Below are 15,976 nucleotides of genomic sequence, written 5' to 3'. Positions count from 1 at the left end.
AATGCTGAAAAACTTATTTTGGTATCCACATGTGTTTATCTTCAGTGTGTAGTTGAATAAAACAACAGAAATCTGATAATTTTTTTAATTGTAGTTAAATCCTAAAATGGCCCAGGCAATATTAATGATGGCTTCTAGAACTAGTAAAAAATAACTGGATTACAATCAAGTGATCTCATTTACTTGGGGGATTTAACTCTACAGTGTCTCGAAAGTGCCTGCAGTATTTAAAAAAAAAAAAAAAATCACATATTCAACTACCTGAAACTGGGGAGATTTCCTAGTTTAGTAGTCAAAATGTCACTGAAATCTCTTTTTGTTATCTATGAAATAAAACAAATGGGGACAATACATTTTTCTTTCTTTTTGTTTTTTAATTATTGTTGGTATCAAATAGCCAATATGATACCAACATTATTATATTATAGTATTATATTAACAACTAGGAGTTGTTTAAATTGTCAGTGGTGAAGTCAGATTTGTATTGAGAATTTCCACGACACCTACTATTTAGGGCTGTCGATTTAACACGTTTAACACATTTAACTGAATTCATTAAAGGGTTAGTTCACCCAATAATGACAGAAATTTCATTTATTACTCATCCTCATGTCGTTCCACACCCGTAAGACCTTCGTTCATCTTCAGAACACAAATTAAGATATTTTTATGAAATCCGAGAGATTTTTTGAAAGCAATGAAAACAACGAAATTACCACATTCAATGTCCAGAAAAGTAGTAAAAAAATTGTTAAAAGTCAACGTGACCTTCTTTGTCTGAAGCCATCCTCAATGGTACACCATCAATATTCACACATGATTGGGGGGAGGGGGGTCAGGAAGAGGTAGCAACACCGACTAATATCAAATATAAATAAAATACTTATAAGATTATATTTAAATCTCTCTCTCTCTCTCCTTTTTTTTTTTTTTTTTTTTTTTTTTTTGCTGTTTCTGGACCTTGGTTGGCTGTGGCATACTAGTCCCTGACATGTGCGGTTTTGATTAGGTGTGGGTGGGTGTGATGTGGGGCCGGGGGCCTTGGGCTTTCGCCCTCCAGCTTGTACTTTCACCTGGGATTTCTTGTCTCTGGCTGGCTCAGCACTTGTCTCGCTGTTTTAATGCTTCACATATTAGATGAGGTGCACACACACATTCATTTGGAGCATAAAATAAGTTTAAAGCAGGAAAGGGAAAAGGAAAAAAAAAAAAAAAAAAAAAAAGAGATGGGGAAAAAAAAAAAAAAAAAAATGCACACACATAGGGTAAGTGTGGCGTGGGCGTGGCGGCCTGGGCTTTGCACTGGGCTGGTTCCATGCTGCACGCCATGCTTTTTTAATGCATTATACACTAGTTGACATAAACATATCATGAGTATAACAATGAAAGCAGCCATATTTATTAAAAAAAAAAAAAAAAAAAAAAAAATGGGGATGGATTTTGGGACCCTCGGCCCTGCAGCACCGCACCTTGATAGCTCGTTGCAACATGACACTGACGGGGGTCTATCCTATGCCATGGCCATGAGGGGAATAGAGGCAGCTTTATAATATCTTATTATTAATAGCTGTATCAATATTACCATTATTAATACTATTATTATTATTATTATCACTGCCATTGCAACTACTACTATTATCATTACTATTAATGGCTGTATCAATATTACCATTATTAATATTATTATCATTATTGCTATTACTGTTATCTTTATTTTTCCTCTTCCTGATCCTTTAACCTCCCCCTCATTCCGGATGAAATGAGTATATTTCTTAATATTTATCATTACTACTACTGCTAATACTATTATTACTATTTGTCATTTCTTATTAATTGGATTTATCATTGTTATTATTATTATTATTATTATTGTTATTATTATTATTTATTATTAATACTGTTGCTATTGTCACCTTCCTCATTTTTTGCGTGTGATACTATTATTATCTTCATCATTATTATTGTCAATTTTTTTTTTCTTTTTTTTTTTTTTTCTCCTCTTTGATATATATTTTTTTCTTAACTCTGGTTATGTCTGTTGTACTTTCCTACATGCTCCTTTATTCATATATTTCCACTCCCACACCCAGTTACACTTACTACACACACACACACACACACACACACACACACACACACCCACACCCAAATCATACTGGCTGTTATGTATGTTTTGTTTTATGTATGTTTTGCTTTGTATTTGTATTTTGCATTTAATTTCTTTTCTGTAAATATTGTAATTGTCTGTTTGCATAATAAAAAAAAAATAAATAAAAAAAAGGTGAACGTGACTACAGTGGTTCAACCTTAATGTTATGAAACGACGAGAATACTTTTTGTGTGCAAAAACAAAACAAAAATAATGACTATATTCAACAAATTTGTCTCTCCCGTCATTCTGCTAAGCGGTTTACAGAGCTTCTGTGTTTGCATCCGAATGCCGGCTCAGTATTGGCTGGCTCCTGCATCAGCATCAAACACATCCTGGTCACGTGAGGAGCATGACGCATGAGTGTGATGCTGACACAGGAGCCAGCCAATACTGAGCCAACATTGGGACGTAAACACAGGCCCCTCTGTTGGTGAAAAAAAAAACAAACAAAAAAAAACAAACCCAAAGTATACTTCAGTTTTACAGGTACACTAGGGTACAGTGTCATTACACAAATTTCATCATCAGCATAGTACTGTACTGGGGCCCTATATGGTTTAAATCACATAGATATGGGGATCCCAATGCGACTCCATGTCCAAATTGTTGAATTTTCAATGGTCAAAAACCAAATGTGGGTAAATTTGCTGATACTTATTGTGTTTAAAGAGCAATGTCTAAAGAACAAATAATACTGAAACTAGAAATGTATCCTGTTTCCCTTAATCAAAATATCTGCATACAGCATACTTCTCTGAGTGCCAAAAAATATTTTTCTGAAGTTTACATGTCTGTAACTCAGGAAGTGTTAAAGATATCTGATTAAAATATAGAAATATAGATGCTAATAAATACACTTTTGAGAGCAAGTTAAAGTGCCTCAACTTGACCAGTGGATTTTTGGCACTCAGAGGTATGTTGTATGCGATTGTTATCTTTTACTTTTTGAGTGACAGGCATGACTGGCCCGAGTCAGGAGTCCGACATCTTGTCAGAATTCGTCTCAGGTTACGTATGTAACCATGGTTCCCTGAGAACAGGGAACGAGACACTGCGTTTTACCACATATGGGGAACGTCACTCGTGAACCTGAAAGCAAAGTATTAAATCTCTCCAATCCTACTGGCCGGCGACAGCCTATGACGTCATCAAGATGCGGCCCGGAAGTATAAAGGAGCCGCCAGTGAAGCAGTCGGTATCTTATCGTCTGAAGGGACTGTTCAGCAGGCAGCCCTGATGCATGGCAAGGAACGCAGTGTTTCGTTCCCTGTTCTCAGGGAACCATAATTACATACGTAACCTGAGGCGTTCCCTTTTGAAAGGGAACTCAACACTGCGTTTTACCGCATATGGGGAATGATATACCCATGCCACCATGATTGAGGGGAGTGCATGCCAAGAAGATGGCTGGACAAACGTCAACTACCAGTTTCAAATGAAATGCCAGAGCAACTCCCCCTCTGGTCAAACAAAGGCCAGTGACAGTGACAGCATTCCCTACGGCCAACAGCCCAAGCTATAAGCCTCAAAGAGGCCTTCCGCAGAAGGCCTACCAAGGCCGTTCCAAGGTTTCTGGGACCGAACCTTCTGAGGAAAGAGGGTCCCTCTAAGGGAATGTAGCCAGGGGGCCGGAAGGAACCCCAGCCAGTCACTAGAAGGGGAACACAGTCACCCCAAATGCCACCAGGGAGGCCGACCCGGTCCGATAGCAACCTAGTCTTGGCCAGCAACCTGTCTGAACAAGAGCCTCAACAACGCATTCTTCAGAGAAGGTATCCAGTAAGAGTGACTGCAAAGGGGCAGTAAGCAACTCAGACAAGAGCGTAGAGACGGGCATCCAGGAGAGCAGGACTCCGCTAAGTGCTCTTAACCCTACAAATGAGGGGAGTAAACTCTGCTCAATCCTAGGATCTACTCAGCGCCTGATTATTTGCACTGAGGAGGCTGTGCACTCTAAAGGAACCCAACAAGGGGAGTACATTACCAGCCTGGGGACTGATCCTAAATAGGGAGGCCTCGGAGAGGCCTTCAACCACTGACCAGCTTAGGGAGCTAAGTACTATGCAGGACAACCCTCAAAAGAGGGGAGTACAGAGCTCAACCTAACAGATAGACTGTACTGTAGGCACAAAATCATGGAGGCCCAAGAAGGGGCCTACAACATGACAACAGTTCTACACAGTGTAGAAAAATATAAATAACACAACAGCCTTGCTAAAGGCCAGACATGTGAAGCTACAAGTTTACTCTGCTTAAGTTTCAACACCCAGATGTGGGAGTGGGAAAGCTTCAAGGGCGGCCTGTTAAGGCCACACACCTTAAACAGCTAGCTTGCTGAAAAAAAGAACCTACAAACATGTAACTCAGAATGAAACAGAGTTAAACCAGCAGAAAGACTGTGGAGTGCCCACATAACAGTCCACCTAACACAATCCGACAAGCAGTGTACTCAGTAAAAGCACCTTTTATTCTTAAAGCAAGAGGAGTAACAACATACACCATCATGTTCTGTAGGAGGCCCAAAGCGAGCCTACGACTTTAGACAGACACGTAGCGTCAGCTACAACTCACGGACACGTGGCGCCAGCTAGTGGCAACTAAAAGTTCTAGGAGCCATAATAGAACCAGACTTACTTAGTGAGGTAACTATTTAGCTCGACTAGAGCTAATAAATCCAACACAAACCAACAGGCCATGTACTCAGTAAAACACCTTTCACTCTTAAAGCAAGAGGAATACACACTCCGCCAGCATGCTCTGAGAGAGACACGGGCATAAACCTGTGGCAGTGCTAAATTAAGTGAGCAAAACTCATGAACATCTACCAACAACACTTGTGAAATCACAAGCTATCGTGCTAGAAGGAGGCTCAGATTCACCCGAGCCTTCAACTCCACAGACACAATATGCTGTTGTGGCAGAGATTAACTCTAAAGGGAGCTAAAAAGAACCAAACTGAAAGTGAGGTTCCCTACCACTCAACCTGAGCTATGCAATCCATCAGGGCATGTACTCAGTAAAACGCCAATAACCCTAAAAGCAAGGGGAGTACAAATAGTCACCATGCTCTAACGGAGGCTAGAAACAGGCCTACTACTCATAAGAACAGGTGCTAACCTGTGGCAGCAAGGAGTTAAGCCCACACATGTGTAGGGCAAAACTAGAACCCAAAGCAAACACAATGCTTTGCTATTCATACATACCATCCTGAAAAGAATGGATGCTTTCACTAAACAGAAATAACACATCTGTACTGAACCCTAGAGAACGGGAGCTAACCAAGCTAACACCGTAACCTCAAGCTTGAATGCTAATTCAAGGGGCTCAGGGGAAAGACAAATTCAGTATGAATGAAGTTCTAGAAAAGTGGGGCCTAAGCAACATAGCATACACTTATCTAAACAAACATAAGGGCTTACCACCTAAGACAACGGCACCAGGGAGGCTAGTGACAGCCTGCTACCTTAGCTGTTATCTAACTAGCACCTACACCAAAAGGGTAATGGGCATTTGGCCTGACAACTCAAATAAGAGGAGGCCAGAACTAGGAACTATACAACCTGACAAGGGATAGTAGCAATAAAGGGTGAATGCTTTAGTAAATCAACTAAACCCTAGTTCTAGCCTAGGCCGGCTAAGCTGTGGGCCTATAGGGCCGCACGAAGCATAGATCTGCCTGGGGCTTAAACTCAACCTCTGAACTCAACCAGAGAAGAGGAAACTCAAGTAAAGCAAAGCTCAACAAGCAAACAATGTCAGTCGGCCCAGGAGGCCGACACTAGACATAGATCTATCTGAAGTAAAGAGTGCTAAGTCAAACATACTCTAGCTAAACTAGAGGAGAAGCTACTCTACCAAAGGTGGCTGAGAGGCGGCCATTTTGTTGCCAGCACAGTACAAATAAATTGTTCCAGCCAACCTAATGGAACTTCAGTGCCTAAAAACCCCTATCTTTTTCCACCTACATGCTCAGGAAAAACTATACAGGAAAAACAAGGTTGACATATTTTAAAACATAAATATAGACCCAGCTTACCTTCCTGCGGCTCGAAGACCAAAGACTCCTATTTTCCACAAGGAAGGATGGAATCTAGGGTTCTTTTTTTTGTAGTTTCGCCACAGAACTTCTAATTTTCACATTTCATGTTATGCTTGTATCAAATTCAAGTGGATCGAGCAACTGCCGCTGGTTATCACTTCAACAGAGCGATGAAAGCGTCAAGCGAGTTTGTCACCATGGTGCGTGGGATGGTCCAGCTGCTCTCGCGCTGCTTGAGACTCCAGTAAATAACAGCATTTAATATGTGGGATTGTTTGGTGATCGGCTCAACATGAAAATTTCATGTGCTCCTGATGGCCAGTCAATCTTTCCCTCGGCCAATAACGGGCCCCTTCCATGCTCGGGCCCTGGGGCTTCAGCCTCACCTAGCCCTTATGTTAATCTGGCCCTGTATACACTTTGAGCAGTGTAACTTTTTATATGTTTGATTGACTGTATTTTATTTTGATAATGAACAGGCTGCAATGTCAAGTTAGCGATGCGAGAACTGATAGGCTATGTTGTGTATGTGCCCAAGGCGTGATTTCTCCGTACAAGCACTGCAGGTGCATGACATATGAATACTCCTATTCGGTTATCTTTTATGCTATATTTGCGCATCTATAATACTTAAGCCTTGAAAAACACATTTTGGTATTTTTAATGGGTCACACCGAAATAAACATCCCTAGTTTTAATTCAGTTTCCAGTCCTCCTTTCTCACTCTTCCAGCAGCACTATGTCTATGTATATGCTTGTTTTACCATCATCAGCATCTCATGGTTTATTTTAATTAATGGATGTCCAAAGTAATTAGAAGGAGAAGCCTAAAACAGGCCCGAAGCCCAGCCCGCATGTGAGCTATGATGTGAAAACCGGCCCGATGGCCATAAGTCGGGGCCCATCGGGCTCGGGCAGAAATGCAGGGCTCTAATTCGTTCTTCAGATATTCATCTTTAAAAGAAAAAAAACATCATCAACATGACCCACATTTGGTTTTTGAACACTGAAAGTGTTTAAAATTTACTCATGGAACCACACTGAAACCCTCATATCTCTGGAAGTGAACCATATTGGGCCGTAAAAATAAAGATATCAAAAGAGAAGTTTTTTTAAGGACCTGGGTCCGGTTGCATAAAGCACCTTAAGTTTTTCCCTTAAGTATGACACTTAAGGCGTGATTTCTTTGTTGTTTACACTGTCAGTTTTTGGGATTGACAACCACATTTACTTACAGGTGTGAGTCTTGAAATGTCTTGTTCACACAGCAACTTACAGTAGCGTCTGGAACACTGCCTGTATGAACGTGCAATGAGACTCAAGCCTGTAGTCTCTTAGTAACCATAACGACAGTGACCAACGTAATATTAAAGATGGTGACGTCCATAAAACTGAAAAGTATTATCGCTTTTGACATGACAAGAGACTAATTGAATGGCAAGTTCATCCATTCAAACTTTATTAACCAACAGCAGCATGTAAACACGCTAGCCGGAGGCACACGTGTCTTTGCACATGCATGTCACGTTCTTTGCGACGTCTTGCGCATGACACAGCATTTGAATTTCGAAAAGAAACACAAAACTGACAGGAGCCGCTCCGGTGGAGAACAGTGACTGGATCTAACACCTTCAGATGACACACAGCTCACATCTCTGTCGCAGTAAGTTACAGAAAGTGAAACCACACACAAAACACCTTAGAAGAGAAACTCTCTCGCACTGTATGAAGTGACAGACAACTAGTTGTCCAGTACGGTTCCGTTCACACAGCGCAAATATTCCGAGAATGCGGTTGTGAGTCCTGAAAATTTACAGGTGTGAGTTCGGTTAAAGAATGCGGTTGTCACTCCCGTAAATAACCGTACTGTGTGTGAACGTAACCGTATCAAGGACTCAAATACAGGACTGACAACCATATTCTGCTGCTGTGTGAACATGGCCTAAGGGAATGACTTAAGGGTGTTGCATATAATTCCTTAAACTGTTCTCTTAGGTAAGGGAAACCGTTAAGTGTTTCATGACAGCAACCCAAGTTTTGCTGTTATAAAATTCTATTGTTGTCATGGACACGTTATTTGTTAATACAGATCGTGGTAAAACAACATAAGATGAATAAGGAAAACAAAAAAGAAAACTAAATATGAAAGAGAAAGGCCAGACGAGAAACTCAAATTGATAGTTTACTCAAAATTGAGATTTCTGCTGTCATTCACTCACCCTTTTGTCGTTCCAAACCTATTAGACGCTTTCAGTTCATGGAAATTTCACTGCTATTTTGTTTTCAAAGAAGAAAATGCAAACAACAAGTCCTTGTTGTTGGTGATTTTAATATCCATGTAGATAATAAAAAAGACGCATTAGGATTGGCATTTGCAGATATTCTAAACTCTATTGGTGTTAGACAACATGTGTCAAGACCCACTCATTGTCGTAATCATACTTTAGATCTAATATTGTCACATGGAATCGATATTGATGCTGTTGAAATTCTGCAGCAGAGTGACAACATCTTAGATCATTATCTAGTCTCGTGTATACTACATTTAGTCAAGGCGGCTAAACTGCCTCCATGCCATAAATATGGTAGAACCATCACTTCTACCACTAAAGATCACTTTATAAATAATCTTCCTGATCAGTTTCATCGCCTTAGCATACCAGAAAGCTTAGAAGACCTCGATGTTGTAACAGAAACTATTGCCTCTGTCTTTTCCAGCACATTAGACTCAGTTGCTCCTTTGCGCTTAAAAAAAGATTAAGGAAATTAATCCAATGCCATGGTACAATGAGCACACTCGGGCCCTAAAGTTAGCAGCCAGAAAAATGGAGCGCAGCTGGAAGAAAACAAAACTAGAAGTATTTCGCATTTCGTGGAATGAAAGAATGATTGAGTACAGAAAGGCCTTAAAATCTGCTAGATCTGCTTATTTTTCAAAACTTTTAGAAGAAAATAAACACAACCCTAGGTATTTATTTGATACAGTGGCTAAATTAACAAGAAATAAAGCTTCAACTTCTGATGTTTCCAAAGAGCACAGCAGTAATGACTTTATGAACTTCTTTACTTGCAAGATTGATAATATTAGAGAAAAAATTATAACCATGCAACCGTCTATTATAGTATCGCGTCAGATAGTGCATTGTAGTGTCCCTGAGGAAAAATTCAATTAATTTACTCCTTTAGGAGAGGAAGAATTGTCTAAACTTGTTAAATCATCAAAATCAACAACATGTATGTTAGACCCTATACCGATTAAGCTATTGAAAGAAATGCTTCCAGAGGTTATAGATCCTCTTCTTAATATCGTCAATTCATCTTTATCACTAGGACACGTACCAAAAACTTTTAAGCTGGCTATTATTAAACCTCTTATTAAAAAAACACAACTTGATCCTAGAGAATTAGTCAATTACAGGCCGATCTCAAATCTCACTTTTCTGTCAAAAATACTAGAAAAGGTAGTATCATCACAACTATGTTCCTTTTTAGAAAGAAATAGTATCTGTGAGGATTTAGACCATACCATAGTACTGAGACTGCTCTCATTAGAGTTACTAATGATTTGCTCTTATCATCAGATCGTGGTTGTATCTCTCTATTAGTGTTACTGGATCTTAGTGCTGCATTTGACACTATTGATCACAATATTCTTTTAAATAGACTCGAAAATTATGTTGGCATTAGTGGAATTGCATTGTCATGGTTCAAATCATACTCATCTGACCGTTATCAGTTTGTAGTAGTAAACGAAGAGATGTCATATCAATCACAAGTTCAATATGGAGTACCGCAAGGCTCAGTACTAGGACCGTTGCTGTTCACTCTGTACATGCTACCATTGGGAGATATCATTAGGAAGCATGGCGTTAGTTTTCACTGTTACGCTGATGATACTCAGTTCTATATTTCTTCACGCCCTGACGAAACTTACCAATTCACAAAATTAACGGAATGCATAGCTGATATAAAAAATTGGATGACCAGTAATTTCCTACTACTAAATTCAGAAAAAAACAGATTCTAATTTTTGGACCAAAAACTTCTTCACGTAATAACCTAGAATACTGTCTAACACTTGATGGCTGCTCTGTTAAGTCTTCGTCGTCACTTAGGAACCTGGGTGTGCTCTTTGATACCAATCTTTCATTTGAAGGCCATGTTACTAGCATCTGTAAAACCGCATTCTTCCATCTTAAAAATATATCTAAACTACGACATATGCTCTCAATGAAAAATGCAGAACAGTTAGTTCATGCGTTCATGACCTCAAGGCTAGATTACTGTAACGCTCTACTGGGTGGTTGTTCTGCTCGCCTGATAAATAAACTACAGCTCGTACAAAATGCAGCAGCTAGAGTTCTTACTAGAACTAGGAAGTATGACCATATTAGCCCAGTTCTGTCAACACTGCATTGGCTTCCTGTTAAACATCATATGGATTTTAAAATCTTGCTAATTACTTACAAAGCACTAAATGGTTTAGCTCCCCAGTACCTGAGCGAGCTCCTAATTCATTATAGTCCTTCACGTCTATTGCGATCTCAGAATTCAGGCCAGCTGATAATAACTAGAATATCAAAATCAACCGCAGGCGGTAGATCCTTCTCCTATTTGGCACCTAAACTCTGGAACAATCTTCCTAGCATTGTTCGGGAAGCAGACACACTCTGTCAGTTTAAATCTAGACTAAAAACACATTTCTTTAACCTGGCATACACAACACATTACCAATTTATATTTTCAAATCTGTTAAAGGATTATTAGGCTGCATAAATTAGGTCAGCCGGAACCGGGAACACTTCCTATAACGCCTGATGTACTCGTTACATCAGAAGAAGAATGGCATCTACGCTAATATTAGTCTTTCTGGTTATCCCGAGGTTCACCGTAGTCAACCGGATCCGGGCCGTATCCAGGTGAGACCAAGGACCTGCACCTTGACACGACCACAATGCAGCCCTGAAGTATCAGCAGAGATTGAGTCAACTAGATCATCCACTGTGAGGGCCTCATCGACACGACAGCCACGACACAGTTTCTCAACAACCATCCATACCGCCGTGATGAATACGATCCTCAATTGGATGGAACTGGAATAAATACTTTGAATGCTGCGATCCTGTCGGACTTATGATAGCTACCTGAATCGTAACAAAGCACTGTTGGCCAGAGGAGAACTGGCCCCCCGACTAAGCCTGGTTTCTCCCAAGGTTTTTTTCTCCATTTAAACACCTATTTGCCACTTGTCTGCCACCTGATGTCACCTGCTGGAGTTTGGGTTCCTTGCCGCTGTCGCCTTTGGCTTGCTTAGTTGGGGACACTTGACATTTGACTTGACATTTGATATTCAACAGTGCTTTGATCTGCCTGCATTGACACTATTCTTTTAAAAGAGCTGCTGTGCTGCCAAATAATGTACCAGTTACCAGATTGCTTAGTTTTAATAGGTTTTAAAAGTAACCAAAATGGTAAACATTAAAATTAAAGCAGAACAAACATAAATGTTTGATCCGAGCTTGTTCAGTTTGTTTATGATCTGATGTGACTTTTATATTTTTAAGCTGTAAACAACAACAATAATAATAATACTGCAATAGATAATTTATCAGATTTGTAAAATATTTTTCTTGTTGAGACCCATTCAAAAGTATGGAACGTGTAACATTTAAAAACTTGCAGAAATTGAGAAGAGATAATTAAAATTAAATTTAAAAATGCAATTTATTTATAAAGTTGACCCCCCCCCCCCATTACTTTCATATTGTGGTACTTGGATTACGTTACTGAATACTTTTTTTATGAAGTAATTTGTAACTGTAATGGAATATATTTTTAAAGTAACCCTCCAAGCCTGGCTGTTTTGGAAGCTTGAACGTGAGCGCAAACGCAACAACCAATGAGGTTTGTTGTTGCGTGTGATGCACGCACGTTTGCGCTTCCATTGACCATATAAGTCTAAATTACAATTTGTTTATAATATAAAGCGGTTGATCATGTCTCGTTAGAGGACTTGGATTAAACCTTTAGGTGAATTTTTCCGAACCTTATGTTATACTTAGGGAAATGACAGTTTTAAGGGGCTTTATGAAACACTTATCGTTTTTTTAAGGGATTACTTAGGGTTTATGACATTTCACCTAAAGAAACCCTTAAGTAACACTTAAGGGTGTTGCAGAAAATAACCGTTAAGTTTAAGGGAAACATAAGGGCGATCTTAAGGGGAAAATTACACTTAAGGTGATTTATGCAACTGGGCACAGAATCTTAATTAAGATATCTTTAATACTTCTTGAGTTATAGGCATGCAAACTTTAAGCAAAAAACAGAACTGCTTTTTCCCATTTTTTGCATAATGCAGCAAATTGCTGAAGTCAAAAGATTTTACTAATAGACCCACCAATCTCATTTTTACAAGTCATTTTTAACCCCCTGTAATCTGGCTCCAAATCTCAGGTGAAAATCAAGTCAAGTCATCTTCATTTACAGTGGGTACGGAAAGTATTCAGACCCCCTTAAATTTTTCACTCTTTGTTATATTGCAGCCATTTGCTAAAATCATTTAAGTTCATTTTTTTCCTCATTAATGTACACACAGCACCCCATATTGACAGAAAAACACAGAATTGTTGACATTTTTGCAGATTTATTAAAAAAGAAAGGACCATGTGTTATTTCAGTTTAAGTATTCAGACCCTTTGCTCAGTATTTAGTAGAAGCACCCTTTTGATCTAATACAGCCATGAGTCTTTTTGGGAAAGATGCAACAAGTTTTTCACACCTGGATTTGGGGATCCTCTGCCATTCCTTCTTTGCAGATCCTCTCCAGTTCTGTCAGGTTGGATGGTAAACGTTGGTGGACAGCCATTTTTAGGTCTCTCCAGAGATCCTCAATTGGGTTTAAGTCAGGGTCTGGCTGGGCCATTCAAGAACAGTCACGGAGTTGTTGTGAAGCCACTCCTTTGTTATTTTAGCTGTGTGCTTAGGGTCATTGTCTTGTTCTGTTCCTGCAGCTGAAAAACACCACCATGCTTCACTGTTGGGACTGTATTGGACAGGTGATGAGCAGTGCCTGGTTTTCTCCACACATACAGCTTAGAATTAAGGCCAAAAAGTTCTATCTTGGTCTCATCAGACCAGAGAATCTCATTTCTCACCATCTTTAGCAAACTCCATGCGGGCTTTCATGTGTCTTGCACTGAGGAGAAGCTTCCGTCGGGCCACTCTGCCATAAAGCCCCGACTGGTGGAGGGCTGCAGTGATGGTTGACTTTCTACAACTTTCTCCCATCTCCCGACTGCATCTCTGGAGCTCAGCCACAGTGATCTTTGGGTTCTTCTTTACCTCTCTCACCAAGGCTCTTCTCCCCCGATAGCTCAGTTTGGCCGGACGGCCAGCTCTAGGAAGGGTTCTGGTCGTCCCAAACGTCTTCCATTTAAGGATTATGGAGGCCACTGTGCTCTTAGGAACCTTAAGTGCAGCAGAAATTTTTTTGTAACCTTGGCCAGATCTGTGCCTTGCCACAATTCTGTCTCTGAGCTCTTCAGGCAGTTCCTTTGACCTCATGATTCTCATTTGCTCTGACATGCACTGTGAGCTGTAAGGTCTTATATAGACAGGTGTGTGGTTTTCCTAATCAAGTCCAATCAGTATAATCAAACACAACTGGACTCAAATGAAGGTGTAGAACCATCTCAAGGATGATCAGAAGAAATGGACAGCACCTGAGTTAAATATATGAGTGTCACAGCAAAGGGTCTGAATACTTAGGACCATGTGATATTTCAGTTTTTCTTTTTTAATAAATCTGCAAAAATGTCAACAATTCTGTGTTTTTCTGTCAATATGGGGTGTTGTGTGTATATTAATGAGGAAAAAAAAAAAACTTAAATGATTTTAGCAAATGGCTGCAATATAACAAAGTGAAAAATTTAAGGGGGTCTGAATACTTTCCGTACCCACTGTATATAGCCATTTTTACAATACAGATTGTTTCAAAGCTACTTCAGAGTGATAATAGGAAAATTAATGAACAGATTATTATATTACTAATATATTATTTTACTAATAGTGGATAAAAGCAAGATGACAACAAGTTATAACCGCAATTAAACTGAACTATACCTGTTCTACCTCCATGCAGCATATATTCTCTGGCTCTGTAGGCATCATTTTCAGACTTCAGTTCGAAATGAACACCGCTACTTTGAGTTTCTGACATTATTAGTGCGTATTGTTCTGTCACCGGAGCTCAGAGCATCAGCTTTTGAAGCTCTGCCCTCTTAGGCCGGGAGCAACAGCTCATTTGCATTTAAAGGACACACACTAAAACGACACGTTTTTGCTCATCCTCAAAAAGTGGCAATTTTAACACGTAATAAATTATCTGTGAGGTATTTTGAGCTAAAACACACACATCAGGGACATCAGAAACTTATTTTACATCTCTTAAAAAAGGGGCATAGTAGGTCCCCTTTAATTAACCAACAGCAGCTTTTATACCTGAGTAGAGAGAGAAGCAAATGAGTCATGCACAGACCACACAGATATATGCAGCTCCGATGGAAGACAAAGACCTAGGTGACATGAGGTGACAAATAACTAGTTGTCCAGTCTGGTTCACACAGCAGGGGTTTGCAGAGAATGCGGTTCTAAATCCTGTAATTAAATCCATTCAACCATATTAATTAGAGATGCATTGGTCGAATGGCCATAAATCAGAACCAGATTGTATCGGTTGCTGATCGTGCGATTAGAGCAAAAAACAGCTGGTTCTGATTAATTAAACTGTGTGTGAATTTAACCACATTAAGTACAGATGCACTGGTCGAATGGCCATAAATCAGAATCTGATCGGATCGGTTGCTGATCAATTGGAGCAAAAAACAGCCGGTTCTGATTAGTTGGTCGTCCGGTTTTTCGTTTTAATTTGGACAATCTCTACTCAGGACTTGAGCACAAACTGCATTGCATTCATTTCCCAAAATGTAATTTGTGTGGAAATATTGCAAAGTCTGTAAATAGGACGGAACACGCTGAAGGAGGACGCAAAGAGGAGAACAGAAACGTGCAAGCAGAGAAAATACTGGACCAGGCACAGCAAGCTCACTGTTTGCGATGCCTGAAATATTTAAAGAAAAATATAAATATTGAATTGGGGGTGGGGGTTTATATGAATGTATCTCTAATGGGAACTGTCTTCATAAAAGTTTCAATGACATTATCTTTTCCTCTGACCTCCATATAATGCCAGTTTAAAAGCGCAGCACTGCTTTGTGTACAGCGGTAACCGAGGAAATTCAGTAGCATAATTTTACAAATCTAAAGTCAGGTCATTCTGTTTTAGCTTTTAATCTTTAAATTATACAATCTCATTTAAATCAAAAACAACTGCTTATGCTACATGTGTGTAGCATCTTTGTTTGGATCATAATTAAATTTAGTGGTTGCCTCTAATTTCAAATTGCTACAGATATTTTTTGTTTTAAAGGCCAGTTTGGCCTGTTATAGAGCGAATAAAAAACAAATAAATTTGCTTGAAGAAAAAAAAAAAAAATTACATAAGCATGTACATCATGAATCCATCTTCCAAACCATGTTTATCATCTTATGAATTATTACGGTACATGTATAATAAGTGTTTATATTGGGACTATTTTAGACCGAGCAAGACGCCAACCGCTGTGGAGTATGCCAGTACCTGTGTGACTCCTCATAGATATAAACAGAGAGAAGTAGCTCTGGCTACAATGTTCTTCTGCAAGATGCATGCTGTTTTGTTTATT

General features: G+C 39.4%; 1 protein-coding gene across 2 annotated transcripts in view; it reads right to left on the bottom strand.

Moving 5' to 3' along the window:
• The window catches only part of polg2 (polymerase (DNA directed), gamma 2, accessory subunit), a 38,325-nt gene that overhangs the window by 3,378 nt on the left and 18,971 nt on the right, over positions 1-15,976 (bottom strand). The window lies entirely within an intron of this gene.

The sequence above is a fragment of the Ctenopharyngodon idella genome, chromosome 6 (genome assembly GCF_019924925.1).
Source record: "Ctenopharyngodon idella isolate HZGC_01 chromosome 6, HZGC01, whole genome shotgun sequence".
Taxonomy (NCBI): domain Eukaryota; kingdom Metazoa; phylum Chordata; class Actinopteri; order Cypriniformes; family Xenocyprididae; genus Ctenopharyngodon; species Ctenopharyngodon idella.
Note: the sequence above shows the minus strand (reverse complement) of the source record. Positions and strands in the feature narration are given on the sequence as shown.